We start from the raw sequence: 26,798 nt of genomic DNA on the forward strand, positions 1-26,798 counted from the left end.
AGCTACTTGGGAGGCTAAGGCAGGAGAATCGCTTGAACTCGGAGGTGGAGGTTACAGTCATCCGAGATCATGCCACTGCTCTTCAACCTGGGTGACAGAGCAAGACTCCATCTCAAAAAACAAAATAAAAATAAAACTTGGAAGAAAAAAAATGAAAAAACCCACAGAGTGGGAGAAAATATTTGCTAATCATATATGTGATAAGGGATTTAGATCCAGACTATATAAAGAACTCATAACAATAAAAAGACAACCTAATTAAGAAATTGGCAAAGGATTTGAATACACATTTCTCCCAAAAGAACATATACAAACGGCCTTTTTTCTTTTGAAATGAAGTCTCACCCTGTCACCCACACTGGAGTGCAATGGCATGATCATGGCTCACTGAAGCCTTGATCTCCCGAGGCTCAGGTGATCTCCTACCTCAGCCTCCCACATAGCTAGGACTACAGGCATTTGCCACCATGTCCAGCTAATTTTTGTATTTTTTATAGAGACAAAGTATCCGCCATGCTGCCCAGGCTGGTCTTGAACTCCTAGGCTCAAGTGATCTGCCCTCGTTGGCCTCCCAAAGTGCTGGGATTACAGGCCAGGGCCACTGTGCCTGGCCATCACTAGCCATTAGAGAAATGCAAATCAAAATCACTATGAGATCCCATTTTACTCCCATTAGGATGGCTAAAATAAAGCAGACACAATAATCAATGTGGTGAGGATGTGGAGAAATAACTCTTATGCATTGCTGGAAGGGTTAAAATAGTGGAGCCACTTTGATAAACAATTTGGCAACTCCTCAAAATGTTAAACATAGAGTTATCATGTGACCTAACAATTCCTCTCCTAGGTGTACATCTAACAAAATTGAAAGCATATGTCCACACAAATATCTGCACATGAATATCTATAGCAGCACTATTCATAATAGCCAAAAAATGGAAGCAATCCAAATGGCCATCAACTGATGAGTGGATAAACAAAAGTGTTATCTCCACACAGTGGAATATTATTCACCTATCAAAAGGAATGAAGTACTGACACATGCTACAACATGGATGAATTTGAAAATGTGCTGCTAAATGAAAGAAGCCAGACACAAAATGCCACATACTGTATACTTTTATTTATGTGAAATGCCCAGAATAGTCAGATCCATAGGAACAGAAAGTAGATCAGTAATTGCAAAGGCCTGGGTAAAGGGAAGAACAGAGAGTGACTGCTAATGGATATGGGCTTTCTTTTAGGGGTGATAAAAATGTTCTGTAATGAGTGGTGATAGCTGCACAACTCTGAGTATAATAAAATATCACACAATTGCATACTTTAAAAGGGTGAATTGTATGGTCTGTGAATTATATTTCTTTTTTTTTTTTTTTTTTTTTTTTTTTTTTTTTTTTTTGAGACGGAGTCTTGCTCTGTCACCCAGGCTGGAGTGCAGTGGCCGGATCTCAGCTCACTGCAAGCTCCTCCTCTCGGGTTCGCGCAATTCTCCCGCCTCAGCCTCCCGAGTAGCTGGGACTACAGGCACCCGCCACTTCGCCCGGCTAGTTTTTTTGTATTTTTTTAGTAGAGACGGGGTTTCACCGTATTAGCCAGGATGGTCTCGATCTCCTGACCTCATGATCCGCCCGTCTCGGCCTCCCAAAGTGCTGGGATTACAGGCTTGAGCCACCGCGCCCGGCCGAATTATATTTCAATAGAGCTTGTTTTTCTTAATGTAAGTGCACATACCCCAGCAAGGACTTTTTCCTGTGGATATACTTGGATACGTGGGCATAGAGCTCTGGAGGATTTGTTGCAGTATTGTTGGTATTGGCAATAAACTCAGTAGGGCAGCCACGCAATGGAACATTATGCAGCCAATAAAAATTATCAGCTGGAAGCTGGGTATGGTGGATCATGCCTGTAATCCCAGCACTTGGGAGGCCAAGGCCAGAAGATCGCTTGAACCCAGGAGTTCAAGACCAGCCTGGGAAGGCCAGGCATGGTGACTTACACCTGGAATCTCAGCACTTTGGGAGGCCAAGGTGGCTGGATCACCTGAGGTCAGGAGTTCGAGATTAGGCTGGCCAACATGGTGAAACCCTGTCTCTACTGAAAATACAAAAAAATTAGCCAGGCGTGATGGCATGCACCTGTGATCCCAGCTACTCGGGAGGCTGAGGCAGGAGAATCACTTGAACCTGTGAGGCAGAGGTTGCAGTGAGCCGAAGTCACGCCACTGCACTCCAACCTGGGTGACAGAGCCAAAAAAAAAAAAAAAAAAAGGCTGGGCATGGTGGCTCACGCCTGTAATCCAAGCACTTTGGGAGGCTGAGGCAGGGGATCACCTGAGGTTGGGAGTTCAAGACCAGCCTGACCAACATGGAGAAACCCCGTCTCTACTAAAAATACAAAATTAGCCAGGTGTGGTGGTGCATGCCTGTAATCCCAGCTACTCAAGAGGCTGAGGCAGGAGAATCACTTGAACCCAGGAGGCAGAGGTTGCAGTGAGCCAAGATTGCGCCATTGCACTCCAGCCTGGGTGAAAAGAGCGAAACTCTGTCTCAAAAAACATTAATTAATTAATTAATCTAATTAAAAAAAAAAAGAGACCAGCCTGGGCAACACAGTGAGACCCTGTCTCTTAAAAAAAAAAACAAGGTGGATCTGTGTGTGCCAATGTAGAAAGCTGTCATTTTGGACTGATACACAAGAAACTTGGCGGTGGTCACCTTTGGAGAGTAGAGATGAGGAGAAGGCCCTTCTTGTACTATTATTACAATAAGCTTATATTGCTCTTTTTTTTTTTTTTTTTTTTTTAATTTAGAGATGAGATCTCCCTCTGTTGCCCAGATGTGAGCAACAGGACAGAGTGGCAGGCTGCTTGTTCTAGAGCAGTGCTTCTAAAAGTGAGCACCACAAACTGTTACTGGTCCACAACTGGATAAATGCAATAATTGAGAGCAAACATTTAGAAGCTTACAGGAACTGCCAGTAATTTTTCATCTGAATGTAATAATTTTAAAAATTGAGGCTTGTATTTTATAGCTCTTTTTCATTTCAGTTTTCTAGTAACTAGTTTTTCTTGCATTTCACAAAAATATCAGTCCATAAAAGACTGGAAATTTTAAAAAATGCATCCTTCACTACAGACAGTTTGAGAACTGTTCTAGAGGGCATACTTTAATAATGTGATATAAGAATGCATTTGCTCTGTTGAACCAAACTAGAGAGACTTATATAGCACTATAATTTGCCAATTTACAATAAAAAGTAAAGAGACTTGAGTTGAGAATAACTGAGATCGTATTGTATATGCAATTTTAGATTCTGCTTTATTCACTTAGCCATGAAAAATATTTTCCTCTGTCTTTAAAATTTCTTCAAAAATATTATTAATGCCTATAATATAGCCCATATGTATTTAACATTCCTACGATGTTGAATTGTTTTCCATTTTCACTAGTATAAGTAATTATGTAATGGATATCTTTGTAGACAAAATCTTTGTTACATTTTTTTCTTTCTTTTTTTTAGACAGGGTCTCACTCTGTTGCCCGGGTTGGAGGGAGTGGCGCCATCACGGCTCACCGCCACCTCCAATTCCTGGGCTCAAGGCATCTTCCCACCTCAGCCTACTGAGTAGCTGGGACTATAGGCATGTACCACTATGCCCAGCTTATGTTTTATTTTTTGTAAAGAGGGGGTATTGCCCAGGCTGGTCTCAAACTCCTGGGCTCAAGTGATCCTCCCACCTCAGCCTCCCAAAGTGCTGGGATTACAGGCGTGAGCCACTGCACCCGGTCCTTTGTTACATCTCTAATTAACTCCTTAGAATAGAATACTAGAACAGAAGGTAGTTCAAAGAGTATATACTTTTTAAAAAATTATAGGTTTTTTTCCTAATTATAATACATATTTTTTGTGGGAAATTTAGAAAATATAAAAAAACAAAAAAGGTAAAAATAATTCATGATACCATAACAAGTGGTGACCACTTATAACATTTTGATACATTTTCTTCCAATCATATTTGTAATTAGAGCCACACTATGTATCTTCTTTTGTAACCTGCTTTTTCCATTTATCATTATAAACATTCTCCCATATTACATGGGATATAACATAATCTATTTAATCCATCCACTATAAAATAACTAGATTGTTTAAGTTTTAGTATATAAAATAATGCTGTATTGCCCGGGCGTGGTGGCTCAAGCCTGTAATTCCAGCACTTTGGGAGGCCAAGGCAGGCAGATCACTTGAGGCCAGGAGTTTGAGACCAGCCTGGCCAACGTGGGGAAATCCCATCTCTACTAAAACTACAAAAATTAGCTATGCCCAGTAACAAGCACCTGTAGTCCCAGCTACTAGGAAGGCTGAGGCAGGAGAATTGCTTGAACCTGGGAGGTGGAGGTTGCAGTGAGCCAATATCGCGCCACTGCACTCCAGCCTGGGGACCAAGCGAGACTGTGTCTCAAAAAAATAAAAAAATAAAAAATAAAATAAAATAATGCTGTATTGGACTACATGTCTAGATGAGAAGTTGCTTGGTCAGAGTGCATTTTATAAAGGATCTTTTTACATGAGGCCTAATGTCCTACAGAAAATCTACACCCATTCACAGAAAGAAAGAAGGGACAGAAAGTGAGAGAAAATGGTCTATACTACTGGGGCCAGTCGTTCAGGGTCAAGAAAGCAGCCCAGACTGACTTTGCTGCAAATCAACACAAATCTGTCTCTGCTGGGGCTTATGAAACCTCTCAGTTACCTTTCTACCAGTGCAGGGAAGAGGGCCCCATTCTCTGCAAGAAGCATGGACATTTAAAAAATATGTGTTGTCAAATACAATTTGGTAACCTGAACTGGATCCTGGCACAGAAGAAAAAGGGACATTAATAGAAAACTGGTGAAATTAAATAAATTCTGGAGTTTATTTAACAGTAATACGTTCATAGTGGTTTCTTAGTTTGAGAAACGTACCACAGCAATGTAAGATGTTAACCTTAGGGTAGACTCAGTAAGGGGTACACAGGAACTCATTGTACTATCTTTGCAACTTTTCCACAAATCTAAAATTAGTACAAAATTTGAAGTTTTATTTTAAAAAATGTATTGCACCAATGTAGAATCCCACTAAAAGTATGTGGAACTGTTAGTGTAACCACACCCTTGCTAGCAGCAAATACTTTTAAAAAAATTTAATCCTTCAACAAATATTTATTAAGTGCCCTCTGTGTGCCAGACACTGCCCTAGGTACTTGGGATACATCACTGAACAAAGCAGACATAAATCAATGACCTAGTGAAGCTGACGTTGCAGCAGAGAAACACAAACACAAAGTCCAGGAGTTCGAGACCAGCCAGGCCAACATGGTGACCCCATCTCTACTAAAAATACAAAAATTATCTGGGCGTGGTGGTGCGCACCTATAATTCTAGCTATTCCAGAGGCTGAGGCAGGAGGATCACTTGAACCTAGGAGGCGGAGGTTGCCATGAGCCAAGATCATGCCACTACACTCCTGCCTGGGTGACAGAGAAAGACTCTGTCTCAAAAAAAAAAAAGAAAGAAAGAAGTGCCTTGGAAAAAGGAAAAACAGGGTAAGGGACATCAAGGGTGGAGGAGAGGAGTAAGGGATGGGTTGCGATTTTAAACAGGGTGACCAGGAGAGGCTTCCTTGAGAAGGCAACATCTCAGCAATGACTTGAAGGAGCTAAAAGATGAACTATCTGGAGACAAGGTCTAAAAAGTAAGGTGGAAGGACAGATCTGATATAACCTTGTAGGCTATAACAAGGTGTGACAGATACCACCAAACACTCACCAAAAACTCCATTTACTCTGCTACATTTCCCAATCCCCTTGCAGTTAGGCAGAACTATATGACTAGTTTAGGCCAATGAAAGGTGACTGAAGTACAATGTACCATTTCCATGCTTAGACAATAAAAATCCCATATGAGTCCAGGCACAGTGGCTCACACGTGTAATCCCAACACTTTGGAAGGCTGAGGTGGGAGGATCGCTTGAGCCCAGGAGTTCGAGGCCAGCCTGAGCAACATAGCAAGACCCCATCACATGTTTTGTTTGTTTGTTTGTTTGTTTTTTGAGACAGGGTTTCAGTCGGTTGCCCAGGCTAGAGTGCAGTGGCATGATCAGGACTCACTACAGCCTCAACCTCCTGGGTCCAAGCAAGCAATCCTCCCACCTCAGCCTCCCAAGTAGCTAGGACCATAGGCATGTGTCGCCACATTCAGCTGATTTTTTTTTTTTAGTAAAGACAGGATCTCCCTATATTGCTCAGGCTGGTCTCAAACTCCTGGACTCAAGGGATCCCCCAACCTCAGCCTCCTAAAGTGCTGGGATTACAGGCATGAGCCACCACAAGTGGACCTACTTTTTTTTTTTTTTTTTTAAGAAAAAAAAAAAAACTTTAGAAGTATAAAAAGGCTGAGTGCGGTGGCTCACACCTGTAATCTCAGCACTTTGGGAGGCCGAGGCATATGGATCACCTGAGGTCTGGAGTTTGAGACCCGCCTGGCCAACATGGTGAAACCCTATCTCTATTAAAAACACAAAAAATTAGCCAGGCATGGTGGTGGGCGCCTATAATCCCAGCTACTTGGGAGGCTGAGGAAGAAGAATCACTTGAACCCGGAGGGCGGAGTTTGCAGTGAGCCAAGATTGCGCCATTGAACTCCAGCTTGGGCAACAAGAGTGAAACTCCATCTCAAAAAAAAGAAAAGGAAATAAAAAGTATAAAAATCCCATATGCGATTCTCTGATCTTTCTTTCCCAGATATGGTATCTGTGTTCCAGATGGTGTAGCTAGAAAATGGTAGAGCCTCTGTCAGCCTGGGTCCCTGAGTGACTATGTGGAACAGAGCCTCCCCTACTAACCTGAGTGTGATATGTGTCATGAGCTATCACCAGCTGGTAGCAACCTGGAAAGAAAGACAGTCACTATCTGCCACTGAGACGTATTACGTTAACCTACTGAGACTTGAGGGAATGGTTACCACTACAGCATAACTTAACCCATCTGGCCTAATACAGAAGGGCTTGACTTTTTTACTCTGTGTTAACTGAGTCAATTGTTACTTTGAAGAAGGGGAACCATCATTGATTAGTTTTTATTTATTTGATAATTAGTGAATGCAGCAGGTTTTCTTTTCTTTTCTTTTCTTTTTTTTTTTTTTTTTTTTGAGATGAAGTATTGCTCTGTTCCCCAGGCTGGAGGGCAGTGGCACGATCTCGGCTCACTGCAACCTCTGCCTCCCAGGTTCAAGCAATTCTCCTGCCTCAGCCTCCCAAATAGCTGTGACTACAGGCACATGCCACCACGCCCGGCTAATTTTTGTATTTTTAGTAGAGCCACGTTTCACCATGTTGGCCAGGCTGGTCTCGAACTCCTGATCTCAAAGGATCCATGATCCACCCACCTCGGTCTACCAAACTGCTGGGATTACAGGCATGAGCCATCGCGCCCAGCCCAGCAGGTTTTATTTTCTAAGACGTCCATAACAAAGTCTCCGCTCCTTCATGCTCTTCTTACAGGGGAATTATCCATCATCCCATTGAGAGGGAGCATCCACAGCCCCTCCCTTTGAATCTGGGAAGGCCTCTAACTACAGTGAAAGTGAGATTATGTGACTTATGGCTTCCACCTGGTCCTAAGGGCCATTTGCTCTGGGAACCCTACTGCCATGCTGTGAGGAAGCTGAGGCCACATGGAGAAGTCCACATCTATATGACGTTCCTGTTGATCTTCCCAGCTGAGGTCCTAGCTGACAACCAGACATATGAGGAAGCCTTTGAGATGACTCCAGCTGCTGTCTGCAACCACGTAAGAGACCTGTCAAGCGACAACTGCCTAGTTTAGCCCAGTAGAGCCCAGGACCATAATAATAATGAAAGAATGTTGTTTTAAGCCTCTAAGTTTTAAGGTGGTCTGTTACATAGCAATAGATAAATGGAAGAGTGGAGCTGAGCATTTGCCACTGTTTTAATCTAATATAGTCAAGTGTTTTTGTACCAATAAGCCACCTTCTTGCCTAGTCTGCCTTTTCTCTTTCCAGACAAAAGTGCTAACCAGGACAGGGCAATGTATGGAGCTACCAGTGATATCTCTCCAAGCTGACTCAGATTTATTAACAAGATTTTCTGGGTATAACTGTTCCATTAACACACAGTAGGCATTCACTGACTATTTGTTAAATGAATGAGTAATGCTGTCCATGTTCCTGCATCTTTTAAAAAAGATAATATAATCAACCTAATGAAATGCTTTCATAAAATTCAGATGCATTATGCAACACTCCTCAGCAATACCAATCTATTAAACCCTTTTATTATAAAAAGCCTACAGCAAATTTTTCTTCCCTGAGTTCCCTTTTCATTAAACAAATAAAATAATGTATATATCATCTCAATGTAAAAGATCCAAGTCATATGTACAAAAATAAGGTAAAATATATCTGCATCTTCCCCAGAAATAAACATTGTTGATAATTTGGTATAGATCCTTCCAGGCCTTCTTTCTACACATTTGCCCTCATATATATGTTCATATTGTGGCAGAATGTATTTTCCAAATATGGCCACAACATTTCCCATTCCATGGGCTCTTCCAAAACCCTGAGGTTTGGAGCCTCCACATGAGGTGGAAGGCTCTGTCCTCTGCCCTAGAACATGAGCAGGACTCTGTGACTGCCTCCACTAATGTATGACAGTGATGCTCGGTGACACCCAAGGCTAGGTCATAAAAAGCAATATTGATTCCCCTTAGCTCTCTATCTCAGGATAATGCCTTCGGAGCCCCAGTCCTCCTTGTAAGAAGGCTGGCTACCCTAAAGCCCCCGTGCTGGAGAGACCACAAGGACCACGAGGAGAGACCAAAGACAGAAAGAGACTGTAGCTGTTCTGGACGCCACCTGCTTAAGTGTTCCCAGCCTCGGTGGCAGACATGTGAAGAAGACTTTGAGACCCCTGATCCAAACCTTGTCAGACTGCAACAGCACGAGACCCTGAGGGAAAATCACCTGGTGGAACCCAGTCAATCCCCAAAAACAAAAGCAGTCATTGCTGTTTTAAGTCACTGAGTACAGATAGTTGATGAATACACACATACCTATACATGCTTATTTACATAAATAGTCTATTCTATAGATTACACAGATAATTACTTTTTTCTTTTTTTTTTCCTTTCTTTTTCTTTTTTTTTTTCTGAGACAGAGTCTCGCCCTGTCACCCAGGCTGGAGTGCAGCGGCACGAACTCGGCTCACTGTAAGCTCCACCTCCTGAGTTCACGCCATTCTCTTGTCTCAGCCTCCCAAGTAGCTGGGACTACAGGTGCCCGCCACCACGCCTGGCTAATTTTTTGTATTTCTTAGTAGAGACAGGGTTTCACGGTGTTAGCCAGGATGGTCTCGATCTCCTGACCTCGTGATCCGCCCGCCTAGGCCTCCCAAAGTGCTGAGATTACAGGTGAGAGCCACCGTACTTGGCCTTTTTTTCTTTTTTGAGATGGAGTTTCACTCTTATTGCCCAGGTTGGAGTGCAGTGGCGCGATCTCGGCTCACCGCAATCTCTGCCTTCCGGGTCCAAGCAAGTCTCCTGCATCAGCCACCTGACTAGCTGGGATTACAGGCACCAGCCACCATGCCCAGCTAATTTTTTTTTTTTTTGGTGTGTGTGTATTTTTAGTAGAGATAGGGTTTCACTATGTTGGTCAGGCTGGTCTCAAACTCCTGACCTCAGGTGATCCACCTGCCTCAGCCTCCCAATGTGCTGGGATTACAGGCATGAACCAGCACACCCGGCCCTAATTTTGTATTTTTAGTAGAGATGGGGTTTCTCCATGTTGGTTGGGCTGGTCTTGAACTCCCGACCTCAGGTAATCCACCCGACTCGACCTCCCAAAGTGCTGAGATTACAGGCATGAGCCACCATGCCTGGCAGCTGCTTCCGTCTTTCTTTCTTTTATTTTATTTATTTATTTTTTTGACAGAGTCTCACTCTGTCACCCAGACTGGAATGCAGTGGCGTGATCTCGGCTCACTGCAACCTCCGCCTTCCTGGTTCAAGCGATTCTTGTGTCTCAGCCACCCAAGTAGCTGGAATTATGGGCACCTGCCACCACGCTCAACTAATTTTTGTACTTTTAGTAGAGACGGGGTTTCATCATGTTGGCCAGGCTGGTCTTGAAATCCTGACTTCAGATGATCTGCCCACCTTGGCCTCCCAAAGTGCTGGGATTACAGGTGTGAACCACCACGCCCGGCCTGAGACTTGCTTTTTTCACTAAACAATTTGTCTCTGGGACCATTCTGTCAGTGGGCCCAGATCCAGTTCATGCCTCGTAAGACTGTGCAGCATTCCATAGCACAGATGTTCCATAACACGGCACAGACGAGTTTCAAACATCTTTGGCTGTGGCCCGGCTCTTCAAAGGAAAGCTTAGTTGGAAGCCCACTGTGTAAAACAAGTGAACGAAGCCACGGGGCAAAGGAGGCAGAACCCCGCCCTGAACAGTGCCCTCCAATCCTCTCCTGGAGGAAGAGGTTCCTGAAGGAACTCTTAGCTTTCCATGGCATCTTTACAATCACTCACCTATTTATAGGGTTCAAGAACAGGTTACGGGCTGGGCACAGTGGCTCACGCCTGTAATCCCAGGCCTTTGGGAGGCTGAGGTGGGCGGATCACAAGCTCAGGAGTTTGGGACCAGCCTGGTCAACATGGTGAAACCTTGTCTCTACTAAAAATACAAAAATTAGCCAGGCATAGTGATGCACCCCTGTAATTCCAGTTACTCACGAGGCTGAAGCAGGATAATCGCTTGAACCCGGGAGGCAGAGGTTGCAGTGAGCTGAGATCGCGCCATTGCTCTCCAGCCTAGGCGACAGAGCAAGACTGTCTCAAAAAACAAACAAACAAACAAACAAGCAAACAAAAAAAACGAGCAGGTTATGGCAGTGCATCTCGGTCTTGAATGTATATTTGAATCACCTATGCCTCTTGTTAAAGTGCCAACTGTGATTCACAGGTCTGGAGTGGAGTGGGATCCTCTGACGTCCTGACAATCTCCCGGGTGATGCCCATTTAGCCAGGGATTAATTAGTGAACCCCATCTAGCTCCTGATCGTCCCTCTTTTTTTCTCTAGCCTTCCACAACAGTCGTGGGAATGAAATCCCAGAGTTTTGAAAATATCTTTCCCTCTTCTTAAAGATTAGAATCTCCTATTTTCATCTATAGTATTTTTACACCTCTTCTATTCTCCAAAATTATTCACACACCAGGGACAATGCCACCACAACCATCTGGGCAAGTTCCCTCTGTGCCTCTGGTGAACTTCACAGGGTGGAGATAGGAAGTCACTGAACGAATGGGGCTGTAGATTTGATTCTCACATTTTCAGAACTCCAATTCTCTTATTTCCACTTTAAACATCTGTCTTAGGAGAGAAACGGGAAGAAAATAGGAGTTGGGAGTTCTATTCACTCTGGCATCTGCCACCGTTACTCTACCTGCTCCAGCAGAGGTCCCTTTTTTGGCTTTTCTTGATACTCTTGCTCCAAAAATGACTCCCCTCCCCTGGTTCCCTCCTCCCACCCATCACCCCCCATCCCCTTGAAAGAGAGAAAGTGCCTTTTGCTATCCTTTACCTATTCTACAAACCTCTGCCAGGCTTTGGGCTTCCTGATACTATACCAACAGATTTGCACCCTCCTGAACTTGTTCTTGGTTACCTCTTCCTACTTCTGTAGAGGATGGAAGGAGAGGCGCCATCCATTGCTGCAAGGCAACGAAGTACATTGCACATAGTTTACATGATCTATTGTAACTTTGGCAGCACTTCATGAACATTGCTGTCACATAATCATTGAGAAAACTGAGACTCAGAAAGGGTGAGTGACTTACCCAAGGTCACACAGCTGGAAATGACTGAGCTGAGATTGGATCTCAGGTCTGTTTGACCCAATCTTCTCTCCCCACCTTCTCCAAATCTGAGCAATTGAGAGGTCCCTGGGTGACTGGATCTTTCAGTGCCCTTTCTGTCTCATTAGCACTTTATTTATTTATTTATTGAGATGGAGTTTCACTCTTGTTGCCAAGACTGGAGTGCAATGGCACGATCTTGGCTCACCGCAACCTCCGCCTCCCGGATTCAAGCGATTCTCCTGCCTCAGCCTCCCGAGTAGCTGGGACTACAGGCATGCGCCACCATGCCCAGCTAATTTTGTATTTTTAGTAGAGACGGGGTTTCTCCATGTTGGTTAGGCTAGTCTCAAACTCCTGACCTCAGGTGATCTGCCCGCCTTGGCCTCCCAAAGTGGGGGGTTACAGGCATGAGCCACCGCACCCGGCCTTCATTAACACTTTCAACATTGAATTTGTGAGGGTATTATCCTAACAGTACTCTATGGGTTGAAATCCCAGAGCCACTCACTTTGTGCTGTATGAACATGAACATCCTCCTTCAGTTTCACCATCTGTAAAATAAGGCTGATCGTTCTTTGTCAGATGTCAGACAAAGTATTATGGGCTATTGTCTGATGATGAAAATAGTGCACACAATGCCTTTCAGAGTGCCTGGCATAAAGCAGGAATGAAAGCAAAACAAGCCTGTGCCCTTCTTGTCCTCAACTTGGCATCTTTCTCGTGGGCCTCACGTTGCCCCTATGTCTTCTCGGCAATGCAGCCTCTGGGGTGTGTGAGATGGAAAACTCAGAACTTCCTAGCCCTTAGTGAGAGAGGGAGAGGGCTGAAGCACACCCTGTTCCCTGTGGAATTTGGGGACCGTGCCAGGATGGACAGCAAGAAGCTATTCACCAGTATGTGCAGCATGTGTGAGTGTAGCATCTGATGGGAGAACAGGAGCCTGCCAAGATACCAGAGAGGAGACGGGCACTGAGGAGGAGGGGCTGGGTGTCCGCCACCACGGAACACACCCCTCATCACTTCCCCAGCACCCTGGCTGGCAGGTCATGAGTGCTTGATCCATGCTTGCTGAATGAAGGTGCCCTCTTCTGGATAGGGGTTGAGGCAATGGAGGAAGTGACAGAAAAAGGGAGGCAACGGCCCTCTGTCAACCCTGAGCTGTTCCTCACATTTACAGGCACACAGGCCTGTTAGAGATGCAGTGAGGCAGGTGACAGGGTCAATCGACAAGTCTTTCCCTCTTGATCATTACCTCATTCAAACTCCAGTCCACCAAAAAAAAAAAATAATAATAATAATAAAAGAGAAGAAAAATAACGGCAAATAGTGCAGCACTTCAGCTTTGAGGACACTGAGACTTCCAGCAGATGGCTGATGGGTGCAGGGCCCCTGCTGCCCCACCACCTCCCTTCTGTGTAGGCTCCTCAGTAGCCTCTGTGACTGGGAGGCTGGTCCAGGGTCCAACTGGCTTCCCTTCCCATTCTGTCACCTCCCTACCAAGTCTCCTCCCTCAGGTCTTTGCACTTCCACAGAAGTTCCTACCTTTTAGCAGATGGGCAAGTCCTCGACCTTCCTCCAAGATTGGTGTGAAAGATGCTCACCCTTGTCTTTCATGCCCTAGCCCTTGCCCTCTCCAACTCTCAGTCCATGGAATGTCACACAGGTTCGCATGCACAATCGCAGCCTCCTGGAGGATTGTGAGCTAACTCAACAGGCTTCCTGAGCGATGGGTCCATACCTCTGTAACTGTCTTGGGGAGGCTGGGAGAGGGAGCCTTGAGCTTGGTCAACCCTTTACTGTCTCCCTGCCTCCCCCATACCGTTGGTGACAGGGTCTTCTCCTAGGACCTCCAGGTGCACAGCCTCTCGTTGCTTAGCGACGGCGTACCTCTTCCCCATAGCTCAGCAACCTCCCACAGCAGCTCAAAGAGCAGCCGTGAAAAGGAAAGCTGAGCTGGACCTTGCAGGAGCTGCCACTGCTGCTGACGGAGATGTGTGGGAACAAACCCCAAAATAGGCCTGAGTGTGAAACCCAAGGCTCTTTTTAAACACTCAGGTCCCACACTGACTCTTGGAAAGCCCTGCCATGCTCCCCGTCCCCGGCTTCTGCCACGCTGCTGCCTTCCCCCGCCACACTGGGCCTCTTACTCCACCTCTGTGCTCTTGGTGTCTGCCCCTCTGTCTGCCCTGGGTCTCTGGGTCTGCTCCTGGGGTCTCTCCCTCTCTTGGGGCTCAAGTGTCACTTTTGCTGCCACTTGTCCTTCTGCCCATCCTATAACTCCTGTCCATGTGTGGGTCTCTGGGTCTCTGTGGCTGCCACAGCCTCTCTTGCCCTCCTTCCTGCTCAAGCTGTGTAACTGCCAGTCTCTCCCTCGCTGCAAGAATCCCCTCAGTCCCACCCCCAAGGGCTGCTCACTGTGATAACCCCACATTGCCAGAATCACCATGACTATAATCCTCTGTTACTACCTTTTTAGGAAAGGCCTGTGGTAGGAGGGGTCACAGAAGTGGCCCTCAGGGAGACCTGCCTTTCTCACTTAGCCTGCCCTGTGCTTCTGTTTCAGTGGAAACTGACATTGGACTTCAGCATAGTCCAATTAGAAGAAGACCAGGCCTGGCTGGGCGCGGTGGCTCACGCCTATAATCCCAGCACTTTGGGAGGCCGAGGTGGGCGGATCACGAGGTCGGGAGATCAAGACTGTCCTGGCTAACACGGTGAAACCCCATCTCTACTAAAAATACAAAAAAATCAGCCGGGCATGGTGGCGGGCGCCTGTAGTCCCAGCTACTCGGGAGTCTGAGGCAGGAGAATGGTGTGAACTTGGGAGGCGGAGCTTGCAGTGAGCCGAGATAGCGCCACTGCACTCCAGCCTGGGTGACAGAAAAAAAGAAGAGGGCCAGGCCCAGGAAAGAAAAGAAGGACTACCTTACCTCCATCCCTTCAGCTACCATGTCAGAGTTCCCAAGAGAAGCTCCTGAAGAGGCTCAGCACCCGTGACAGCCAAGAACTGCCCCACCCAGAACAGTGTTCTCCACCCCCTGCTGATGGTGATGCCACCCGAGGGCCTGGTGCCATCTTCCGGTCTCTGTGTTCACCAAACTAGTCCTCTGCCATCCCATCTCCCTCCACTGCTGATGCTTGGGTCTAACAGTATCATCTGTGGGTTAAGAATCCTGAACTAGGGAGTAGGTTGGCAAAGGGACAGCTGACAATAAGTATGGCCAGAGTCAAGTGGGGTGGGGTGGAGGACAGTCCCCAGGCAAGATAGGGGCCGGAGGGGTGCTGAAGTGAGGGCACGAGGGAGCTTTGGGAGGGAGGCCTGGGTTCTGCCTTCTAGCAGAGGAAGCAGCCAAACAGCAGAAGGAACTTTCAGGCCAGAGGCCGGACCAAGTGACCTCACCCAAACACTGTGGTCTGCTGCTATTGCAACCTGGCGAGTCTCCCAGCTCTCCTGGGTCCCCAAGTAGGGGAGCTTTTTATAGTTCACTCCCCAACTTAGGTTTGAATAATTAAACAAGACGGACAGAAATAGCAGCCGGACAGTGAAGGCAGGTTATTTTGGGGTTTTCTGGAACACAGTGCTCCTGGGTGTCACCCCACCCCTGCAGGGGGGCGGAGCTAACATCAAGGCTGATGGGAGATTCCTGTGGGGGAAACCCACCCACACCCCCAGGGTTCCTTGTGTTGAGGAGGTTGCTCTCAGCCAGAGGAGGGTCTCACCACTTCTTCCTCCTCCTCAAGGAAAGAGAGGGCTCTCACTGCCTTCTGATCATAGCTATTCCCCTGGCAGGAAGTCCCTCCTGTTGTCTGTCAGGCCTTCTACTTCAGAGATGGTGACAGATATTGAAAATCAGATCGATAAGCAGCTGCAAGACAGGCTGAACAAGGACAAGGTGGCTACTGCTCCTCTGGCCAAGGAACTGGAACCAGGTGATAGGAGGTCTTGTCCCCCCCTCCACTATAATCACTGGGGAGCTGTGGAGGGAATGAAGGTGGGGGTGGGGAGTGGGAACCAGAGCTAGGGACAGGAGAGGAACTGGCTGGGGGTCAGGAGTAAGATGAGGCTCCAGAGAAGAAAAGCTCAAACGTGGGTTAGTGTTTGGATGAAAAACCCCTTTTCCAGCTCTCTTTTAGTGTCCTCTGTCCTTGACAGAAGCCCAGCCTGGGTTTCTTGGGACAGGGTTTCAGTAGCTAAACTGGGGATGAGGAGAGGTCAGAAGCCCCCTTCCCCACCCAGGTCTTCATCGCAGACCAATCCTTTGTGGCTTGTTTGCATAATACAGTACTTTTGGTTCAACTGTAGAGATTAACCTCAACTGTACCTTGAGCTTCTACCACAGAGCCTTAAAACCTGGGGCACAGAAGGGGCACAACAAGTGGTAAGGGGGTATTTATAATGTTTTCTTCCTTTGGATAACAACTTCAGATTTGAGTTTGGAGGTCAAATTTCAGGGAATACTGAAATTGTTCACGTATTCATTTAATTTTTTAAATTTTTATTTAAAAGATGATGTCTCGCTGTGGCCGGATGCAGCGGCTCATGCCTGTAATCCCAGTACTTTGGGAGGCTGAGGTGGGTGGATCACAAGGTCAGGAGTTCAAGACCAGTCTGGCCCATATGGTGAAACCCCATCTCAACTAAAAAGATGAAAATTAGCCAGGCGTGGTGGCACTCACCTGTAGTCCCAGCTACTCAGGAGGCTGAGGCAGGAGAATCACTTGAACCCGGGAGGGGAGACGGAGGTAGCAGTGAGCCGAAATTGTGCCACTGTACTCCAGCCATCTAGCCAGGGCAACAGAGTGAGACTCCATCTGAAAAAAAAAAAAAAAAAAGAGATGTTTATTCATTCTAAAAACTTTTTTTTCCTCCTTAAGACAGAGTCTCGCTCTGTCGCCAGGCTAGAGTCCTGTGGCACGATCTCTGCTCACTGCAACCTCTGCTTCCCCGGTTCAAGCGATTCCCCTGCCTCAGCCTCCCGAGTAGCTGGGACTACAGGCATGTGCCACCACACCTGGCTAATTTTTTTGTATTTTAGTAGAGATGGGGTTTTACCATGTTGGCCAGGATGGTCTTGATCTCCTGACCTCGTGATCTGCCCACCTCAGCCTCCCAAAGTTCTAGAATTACTGGTGTGAGCCAACACACCCGGCCTTTTTTTTTTTTTTTTTAAATAGAGACAACGTCTCACTATGTTGACCAAGCTGGTCTTGAACACCTGGCCCCAAACTCCTGACCTCAAGTGATCCTCCCATCTTGGCTTCCCAAAGTGTTGGGATTACAAATGTGAGCCACTGCGCCTGGCCGAAAACATTTTTAAAGCACCAATTATAAGACTTTATCCCCCAGCTTGATGCTGGGGAATAAATCAGGATGGCAAAGTCCTTGTTCTCAAGAAGCTCACACTTTAGTGGGAGAGAGGGCCATGTTAAAACCTACCCCCCACAAGTATTGAATGCTTACTATGCAACAGGTACCATACTAGAACTTCACAGAAATGGATGCATTTAATTCAAACAGCAAGTCTAGCTCTAAGTAGCATTAACCCCATAGGACAGTTATTACTACTAAGATGAAGAGACTTGTCTAAGGTCACTCCACTAGTAAACAGTATTAATGAAATTGTAACCCAAGTTTATATTATTCCTAGTTCTGTGCTCTTAACCACTGCTCTCATGGTCTCTAATGCATGGAAGGAAGCGACAGGTTTATTAATTGCTGTGAGCATTCAAAAGACAGTGCAATTGTCTTTAGCTGGGCGTGTTTGTGCTATGCATGCTGGGTGGAGCAATCAAGGAAAGCCACCTAAAGGAAGTGTTTTTGCACTGGACTCAATGGATCAGTTCATTCATTCTACAAATACTGTGCATCCATGGATTCAACCAACCTTGGATGGTGAATACTCAGAAAAAAAATTGCATCTGTACTGAACATGAACAGACTTTTTTTTCTTGTCATTATTCCTTAAACAATACCGTATAACAACTATTTTCATAGCATTTACATTGTATTAGATACTAAGTTATCTAGAGATGATTTAAAGTGTATCGGAGGTGGTGCATAGGTCACATGCAAATGTTACATTATATCACAGATTCAGCAGATTTTGCTATGGGAAGTGTCCTGGAACCAGTACCCCATCAGGTAAGGAGGAAGGACTGGACTTAAATTGAGTCCCTACTACATGCTGCTTTCTAGATGCTGGCGACACACAAGTGAAAGAAGTCCTTGTGCTTATGGACATGCAGGGCAAGGATAAGGGAAAGGCTAAAATTATAATTGGGCGAGTCTCAAATGCCAAGCCTCCACTTTCACAGTGGTTCTGCCTTTCTGCTCCTGGGTTTCTCTCCCATGAGCAAATACACCCTCCTACTCTGGGAAGTCCTTCTTAACGTCTACCCTGCATTTCTTTTTTCTTGTTTTTGAGACGGAGTCTCGCTCTGTCGCCCAGGCTGGAGTGCAGTGGCGCGATCTTGGCTCACTGCAACCTCCGCCTTCCGGGTTCAAGTGATCCTTCTGCCTCATCCTCCCGAGTATCTAGGACTACACGCGCGCGCCACCACGCCAGGCTAATTTTTGTATTTGCAGTAGAGATGGGGTTTCACCATATTGGCCAGGCTGGTCTCGAACTCCTGACCTCGTGATCCGCCCACCTCGGCCTCCCAAAGTGCTGGGATTGCAGGCGTGAGCCACCGCGCCCGGCTCTACCCTGCATTTCCTTCTGCTCCAAGACATTTCCCCACATCCCATTTCGTTCCTCCCAGGCCAAGTCTCATAGCCAAAACCTGGCAGGCCGCGAGCGTCTGGCCCTTTAAGTCTACCTTCTTCCCCCCACGTGCCGTCTGGTTGGGCTGGCGACGCTGACGCACGCGTGACGTCAATGGCAGCTGGTGGAGTCTGGGCACGAGGAGCGAAGTTGGGATGGGGGTGGGGGGCGAGAGAGAAGGCGGTTAATTTGCATTTAAAGGGGCCACTCCCTGGTTAGCGATCAGGGCTCTAAAGAAATGTGTATTCGACAAACTTTCTGTCCTGGGTTATGGGGCAAGAAAAAGCCGTGGTACAGCTGAAATAGGCGGCGACTGGAGTTTGCGCTGACAATTATGTCCTTCCGCGGAAAGGGGGAAATAGTCCGTCGGTGCCCTGGCTGGGAGCACGTGACCGGGAGGGGGCGGATGTGGGGGGGGCAAGAGAGAAGGAGGGAGGAGCTGGGGAGACGACTGTCAGGCTGTGTTTCAGCTGCCCCCACCCCCACATCCTGCCCACTCTCCTGCAGCTGCCACCACATCCTGCCCAGCCGGGGGCAGGGAGCTTCTGTGGGGTTGATGCACTGACCGAGGACCTGGCTTTGGCACCCTCTCCCTGCCCGCTTCAGCTCCAGGGTGGGCCGTCTGCCCTTTGCCCCAAGCACCCTGACCCTGAGCTTGGGGCACAACTCTGCCAGTACAGCCTGACACCTCTCTGCCTGACTGCCCTTTCCCCCCAACTCTGGCCTAAACTTAAGTGGGACTTGTGCGGGGCGGTGGGACAGGCCAGACCACAGCCCCATCCTCAGGCTAGCACAGTTGTCAATGGACAAATGAGGTGTTCAATAAACGGTTTTATAATCTGAACTCAGATACATAGCTGCACACACATACGCACACACATATACAGATTCATGTTAACACATTTGCTGAGTGCATTCTATGCCAGGTCCTGCAAGGCCCTGAAGACTCAAAGTCGAGTTAGATTGCTGCCCTTAAGGGGCCCAGGATCTGGTGAGGAGTGTGTACAGAGGAGGCAGATATACAGAGCAGGGTGCACTATACAAGCAGGTGCAGAATAATACCCAAGTCCACACAGAGCATGTATACACAGAACTGCTGTACACCTGCTGATGGCCTTTCCTCTCACAAGACAAGGTGGCAGATGTAGGGACTGCTGGGATCACTTGAAAACTGGGGGAAAAATGATCAGCTCAATGGAAGGGATGAGGGATGGACATAGGGGACTGGAGATTGTCCAGATGGCTGCAGGGAAGGTGAGAGGGGGCCAACCAAGGTGCCAGACAGATTAGAGGCTGGACCAGCAGTAATGGCTTCCCAGGGCTACTGGATAGGCAGGCAGAGAAACGGCCCTTGGGGCACGAGGATGAGGAAGACTTTTACAAATTTAAGTTGGATTAGGGATGCTTGGGAAGGGGTGAACAAAAAGAGTTGTCTATATCCCTCTGTCATATAAACTTACGAAGATGATATGGTGGAGAGGAGTTTACACACACTTTTAAAAGACTTCAGTGAGCATGTAAGTGTTTGATTCCTAAAGGATTTTATAGCAGCTTTGGCCTGTTAGGTAACTTTTCTCTAGGAAAAATGGATGGGTAGCCAGAGTGGGAGGAGGAAAAATGAGACCTAGGCATCTGAACTCGCTCAGGTATTTCCTACCTAGGGGATTCTGGAATGGGAAATCCAGGGGCCAGAAGAAAAAGATTTAGTGAGACACTTTGAGGAAGTCCTTATTTCAATCTAACTTCCAGCAACATTACTCCCAAACCCTTTCTTACCCCTCCATGGGAATTAAGGCCCTATGTTTGTTACTTTTGCTCACTCATTTAGTTTTCTCTATATTCTAAATTATATCCCAGTTGTAGTGTCTGCCTTTCCTACTCTGTTCTCTAGGGAATTTTGTCAGCATCTTGGGGGTCCAGCACACTGCATCTCACCCACTGAGCTCTTCCCTCCTTTCCCTTTTCCCTCCTGCTCCTGGCCCTTTAAAACCCTCCCCAGGTGACTCACCTTCCTTCCTCATTCCTTTGTTAAGGACCCAACATTCCAAGACTGGGAGGATCAATCAGCCAATCATAGCCCTGCCAAGCCTACCTCAGGCTTGAGATTGGCTGGAGCTGTGGTTGGCGGGAGGCTCACCACACTGATATAAAGGATGTTGGGGAGGGGGTTTCTGGGAATCGGCCCTGGGAAAGAATTTGTTCTGGGGTTGGTTAGTTTTTGGAGAGACTCCTTCAAGTACAGCTGGAGCCAGAGGGTTCTTCGGCTTGGAGAGCCTGGAAACTGAAGGCGGCTGAGAATCCAGCTCTCTTGGTCTCCTGGGGGCTTGGCTGACCCCTGCCCACTTTCTTTTCTTTTCTTTTTTTTTTTTTCTGTGATCTGGGACCCAGAGGTCTGAAGGCTGAATTCCCAGGCCTGATCCTAAGAAGTCTTTTCCAGCAGCCTTGGATCTCTTCAGTCTCAACATTCTGCTTTCCCGACGTCGGAAACAGCCGGAAAATAAACACCCTGATGACTAAACGGTTTCTCCAGCTAGAGCCTAGGGAAGCACTAAAAATAGAGGCCACAAGTGAGGGGAGGTTCCCCACTTGAGGGGGGTTGGCACTTTCCCATCCTGCTACTGCCATAGCCTCAAGCCTGGCACAAGGCTCTGTTCTTCTCTGTCCTTGGGGGAAGAGGCAGATGGGCTCCCCCTGCCTACCCTGAAGTCTTTTGGGCAAACTAGCCCTGCCTGGCAGGAGTAACTCACATCTTCTGGTGTTGGGGGTCCAGCCTCCCAGACCCAATGAGGAACTGAGAAGCTATATTTGGGGACACGGTGGGACACTGTTTCCTGAAACGGGGGTCAGGTAGAAGGGTTGGAAACTGAGGCCAAGGAAATAGGAGCTTGCTGGCTTCCTGTCTTAGGACACACAAGATAAGTCTCCAACCTATTTGCAGAGCAAGTCCACTGAACTCACCTCCTTTGAGGCTTGCATGGGCCAATGGAGGCCTAGAGGGTTCTTTGCAGACCAGCCCTTGGCCCAACGGTCTGGTTTGGGTTATTATACAGTATAAGACACTGTACTAAGCAATCTGCTTAGAAGAACTAATTTAATCTTCACACTAAATTTCTGAGTTAGCTACTATTACCATCATCTCTTGTCTACCCATGAGGACCATGAGGTAGGGGGAAGTTAAATAATGTGCCTGTGTTCACAGTTAATGAATGATGGAGTGAGGATCTGAACCACAGCAGCCTGACTGCAAAGTGGACATTTCTAACCACCATGACATGTTGCCTCTCTCTATATATTGGAGTCTTTGTCCGGTAAATCAGATCCAGCCAGATAGAAATCAGGGTGTGTGTCTGGGCGCGGTGGCTCACGCCTGTAATCCTAGCACTTTGGGAGGCCGAGGCAGGCGGATTGCCTGAGCTCAGGAGTTCGAGACTAGCCTGGGCAACACGGTGAAATTCCATCTCCACTAAAATACAAAAAATTAGCCGGGAGTGGCGGCATGCGCCTGTCGTCCCAGCTACTCGGGAGGCGGGAGGCGGGAGGCGAGGCAGGAGAATCGCTTGAACCTGGGTGGCGGAAGTTGCAGTGAGCCAAGATCGCGCCACTGCACTCCAGCCTGGGCGACAGAACAAGACTCCGTCTCAAAAAAAAAAAAAAAAAAAAATTCGGGGTGTGTGAAGAACTGAGTGCTCTTCTGTTCTGCAAGGTTCTTTGAGATCTAAGCCAGATGCCATCATTTCCTTACGCTCCTGGGACAAAGCAGCAGGACTTGGAAGTAACAGGGATACTGAAGAGGACGGGTCAGTTGTCCAGTAGGCATGGCACCCACACTCCTGTTGTAGGGCACGTAAAGATTCACCACACCCTGGAGCAACCAGGAATTTGAAAATAAAAAAAAATTAAAGAGCTACTACTGCTTCTTTAATAAAATATCTCTGGGTGTTTACTGTGCGGCGGGAGGTGGGGAGGAATTAGGGTCCCGCCCCTTTAAATTGCCCCCTCGGCAGTGAGTGCTGTGGGGCCCAGCAAGCACTGGAGATTAGGTCACCCAAGAACTATGAGCTGTCGCTTTAAATTGCTGGGCGTCTGCCGAGCCGGGACCTGGGACAGGAGGGGGCCTGTCACAGGTAGAGGGAGCAACTGAGCTCCCTAGGTAACCCCCCACCCCCAAGAATGTCGCCCTTAAGTGGGGCTTTGTCACACACCAAGTGGGGGAGATGGGAGCTTTTCACCACTTCCAGTCTCCCCTTAATTTATCTACTTAGACTCCCACCTCCCAACTCTCCTGGGGCCCGGGGCCGGGAGGAGGTCCCGAGGTGGCGCGTGTTGAGAGTGTGCGTGCAGCTCGCACGGCCTCCCCGGAAAGGACCTCCTAGAGCACGCGGTAGCAGCAGCGCCAAGCGAGCGGGCGGGCGGCCGGCGTGCTCCGAGGGGCACCGTGGGAGCGGACCGATCCCTTTAAAGGCCTCTGGGTCTCGCCTTCCTACTTTGCCTCGCTTGGTCCCTTCCTCCCTCCCTCCCGGCAAGCGGAGGGATCCGCCGCTCCCGGCGCCACAGCCTAGCTTGAGAGGGCGGTAGGGCGGGGGCCGACCCGACTCGGCCCGGCCCGGCCAACCCTGGGGAAGCGAGGGGCGGGGCCGCGTCCTCGGGACCGCCCCAGCCCCGGCTCCGCCCCGCAACCCCCACACTTGCCTCCCATTGGCCCCCACACCTGTCCGTCACCCCGTTCTCCCCACCCCTCAAGCTAGGCTGAGCTGTGCCTACGTCGGCCTCGACTCCCGGGGGCTGGAGGAGTTACCTTTGGAGCCCGAAAGGAGGAAGGAAGCAAAATATCAACAACAGCCGAGGCAGCTCGGGCGCTCGGCCCCGGTTCCCCGCTTGCCCGCCGCCCGCCTGCCGGCCCCCGCGCCCACGACGGGGGCCCAGGCCCCACGGCGCCGCCCAGGGCCCGCGCGGACGCCGGCCTCATTTATTATTCCCCCCGCCCGGAGCTGCGGCTTCCTGGTGTTGAAGATCCCCTGGACCAGGGGCGAGGGCTACCCGCTCTTTGCCGTGACAACACCGTTCCCCCAGCCGGGCTGGTGAGTAAAGAAAAATAATGCGCCTGCCACTTTAAGAGGCCCCCTCCCCCACCCGGTCCAGGGGTTGGGGTGGAGGGTGGTCTAGACCGTCCCCCTGAGGGGTGGGATGGGGCAGCCCCCGGGCCGGGAGGAACTCGCGAAGCGGGCCGTGTTTTCGTGTGGCGTTGGCGGGGATTACCTAGGGGACTGTTTGTGTCAGGGAGTCTGCCGTGGGGGACAAGTGGAGTGGGCTGCAATTCCCTTGGGTGTTGGGAGTACGGGGTGGGGACGGGCGGATTGGGGGTGCGCCCGCTTGTTCGCGTAGGGGGTTTACGACGGCCTCCGAGCGGTCTGGGACGGGGCGCCATCCTCCAAGGGGGTCTCCGGTGACAGCCGGGAGCGACTGACATTTTAACAGCCGGCCCTCCCTCCCTCTCCCTCCTCTCGCCGCCTGTTCCCTCCTCCTTGGCCCGAAATGGTGCAGAAGGGGGCCTGGGAGGGCGGCGGGAGGGTGGAGGCGGGGGGAGCCGCAGCTGTTTGGGAAGCGGGGGAGGGAGGGGGGATGTTGTTCAGATGACACCGGGGTGGTGGGTTGGGGTGTGTGAGTGTGTGTGTCTCCGGGGCCCGTGTTTGCCGGGTGCCTGTGGAGTTGGGACGCGGAGTCGCCACGAGGTGGGCACGCAGGACCCTTCCTTGGGACCTCCTAGCCCCGCTTCCGAGACCCCTGATGTGGTTTGTCAGCAACCCCAGCTGGAGAACTCCCTGGCCAGAAGTTTGCAGCTGTTCAACATCTGGGCAAGAGTTCTCTAGTCCCTCTCTCCACCTATGGCAGGCGGAGCTGGGCTGCGAGTGGGGGTTTAGGGAGTTTGGGGGGGCTTTTGGGAGGGTGGGCCAACGAGACCAAAATGCATTTAGTCCCCTACTCCAATGCCAGCCTCCCTCCTACCAGGTTTGGGTCTTAGGGGGATAGGGGAAAGGGGCCCCCTCCCCCTAGTGAATCACGCTGCCCTCTCAGCAGCTTTCTGAGGGCTCCCCCTGAAAGGAAGGCACTCTAGGAGCCACCGACTGGGTTATCCCAGGTTTGCCCCTCTGAGTGGGAGCCTCCCTCTGCCTCCCCTTACTTGGTGCACTATTGATGGGTTGGGGGAGGGTGTCGCGGGCTTGGGGAGATCCTGTGTCCCTCTTTGCTGTGCCCAACCCCCATTCGAGTTTTCCTCGGAGTCCTGGTTTCTTTGCTTTGGGGTGGGGGTGGCCCTTATCCACTCCTCCTCCTATCCCTGCAGTGGGTCTCCGCAGCAATTCAGGGTCCAGCCTAGACTATGGGAAGTTTGCCGTCTGGGGCGGTGACCTTGGGCTGCTCTGGCCTGGAGATAGGAGGGAGAGTGCAGGTCAGCCTGAGATTGGGTGTTTTGGCGTTTGGGAGCTGTCCACCTCCCACTCCTCTCCCAACCCCAACAGGAAGGTCTCAGTAGCTGAGGAGAGCACTGAAAAGGCACATGTCAGTGTTCACAGATGTCCACCGCTTGTGGCCACGGGGTCACACCCGCCCCAGGACTTAGTCTGGCTCTCCCAGCTCCCACGGCCCTGCCTGGGAATGAATTTCCTTCCTGTGGTTTCCCAGTGTGTTGGGCAGGAGATGGGGGTGGGGTAGGACTATTGTGGGAGTGGCTGAGGACCTATTTATACGGGGTGATTGGGGGACACTGGAGCTTATATGGAACTTCTTCCCCACTTGCCCCAGCATAGGCATTTGGGCCCTTGGGTCTCAGTGGTTATATTCTCTTTGTTGTAACTCCCCTGCCCCCGCCAACACACCCTGTATGTTTGCATATGTGTGTATATGTATGTGTGCGCAGTACATTTGTAAAGGGAGGGGTCTCTAGTCTCTCTGGAGGGAAGGGGAAAGGGAGGAGCTTTTACTCACTCCTGTAGGGACCAAAAAGGTTGAGTTTTTCACATGAGATCACACAACAAATCTGTGTAAGAGCTTTCGTCTTTCCACTCGTTTAGGCACAACTTCATAGTAGGGAGGGATTCTAGGAAGGGAGACATACAGTCCGTGTTCATGGAAGCCCCAGTCCAAGGGGAGAAGCAGGACCCAGAGAGCGTCATGATCCTTATGTTGGGGGATGGGTGTGGGGAATTGGCTAGAGCTTCTGTCTGCTGTACTCAATGCCTGAGAGAGTGGTGGAGGACTTGGAGGGGTGGCAGGTGCTGTCCGTGTCCACTCCACTCTGCACTTGGTGCCCCTGGGCTGGAGGGCCTGGGCATCCTGGCTCTGCCCCCTTGGCTCCTGGTTCTCCTCATAGGCTGGGAGATATGATAGTCTTTCTGGCTGCTGTTATATAATCTCTCTGTAGCAGGGTTTTTTTTTTTTTTTTTTTCAATCTTTCCTGGGAGATGTGATGGGGAAGAGAAGGCAGAGGGAGACTCTTCAGGTTGGGGGGCGCTAAAGGAGCAGTAGTAAGGAAGGTTGTGGTGGGAGGTACCTTGGCCCCTGAGGAGGCCTTGGGGATAGGCCCTCATTGATTGTGGCCCAGCCCGTCCGACCCTTCTCCTCTACTGTGCCCTCAAAGGGTCCCTCTGCTGTGGTCGTCCCTTGCTCTTATACCCCCAGAGAGGCCTGGACCTCTGCCCATTTTGTCAACCTTCTCTTCCTGGCCAGCTGGGCCCCCTGCTCTCCCTGATTGGCACTGGATCCAGAATCTCAGTGCTTTTGCTGGCCTGGTGTGGGCCCTTGGTTGCACACTTTGCCACACACCTGAGTACCTCTGTGGGGACAAGGGAAGTCCAGGATCTGATGGGTGGGCCCAACATTTCCCTAGTTGTATTTGAGCCAGGCCCCCTGTTTCTTTGCCCCTCTAGTCCAGAGGGTGGTGGCCTTACTGGAAGAGAGGAGTTGAGGGCCTTGACTTAATACAGGCCTTGACCTCTTGGACACAGATCGTCGTTGGTGTTCATCAGGTTCTGTAAGTGAGGATGTATGAGGTATGAGGATCCGATGTGAGCTTGGAACCTGTCATCAAGGGTCGGGTTCTCAGTCTCCTGGCAC

The 26,798-nt window shown here is 49.2% G+C and overlaps 1 protein-coding gene across 13 annotated transcripts in view; it reads left to right on the forward strand.

The window, feature by feature from the left end:
- Positions 1 to 23,427: 23,427 nt before the first annotated feature.
- Positions 23,428 to 26,798, forward strand: part of MEF2D (myocyte enhancer factor 2D) — a 38,557-nt gene continuing 35,186 nt past the window's right edge. For 10 of the 13 annotated variants that reach the window (XR_013397338.1, XR_013397341.1, XM_077943875.1 and 7 more), the window contains exon 1: positions 23,428 to 23,767. The gene's annotated coding sequence lies outside the window, so the exon portion shown is untranslated. Of the gene's footprint in view, positions 23,768 to 24,339; positions 24,419 to 26,798 lie in introns of those variants that run through there. The other 3 variants (XR_013397348.1, XM_077943860.1, XM_077943861.1) reach the window with 1 other exon arrangement.

This window comes from Macaca mulatta, chromosome 1 (assembly GCF_049350105.2).
Source record: "Macaca mulatta isolate MMU2019108-1 chromosome 1, T2T-MMU8v2.0, whole genome shotgun sequence".
In the NCBI taxonomy this organism is placed as follows: Eukaryota; Metazoa; Chordata; class Mammalia; order Primates; family Cercopithecidae; genus Macaca; species Macaca mulatta.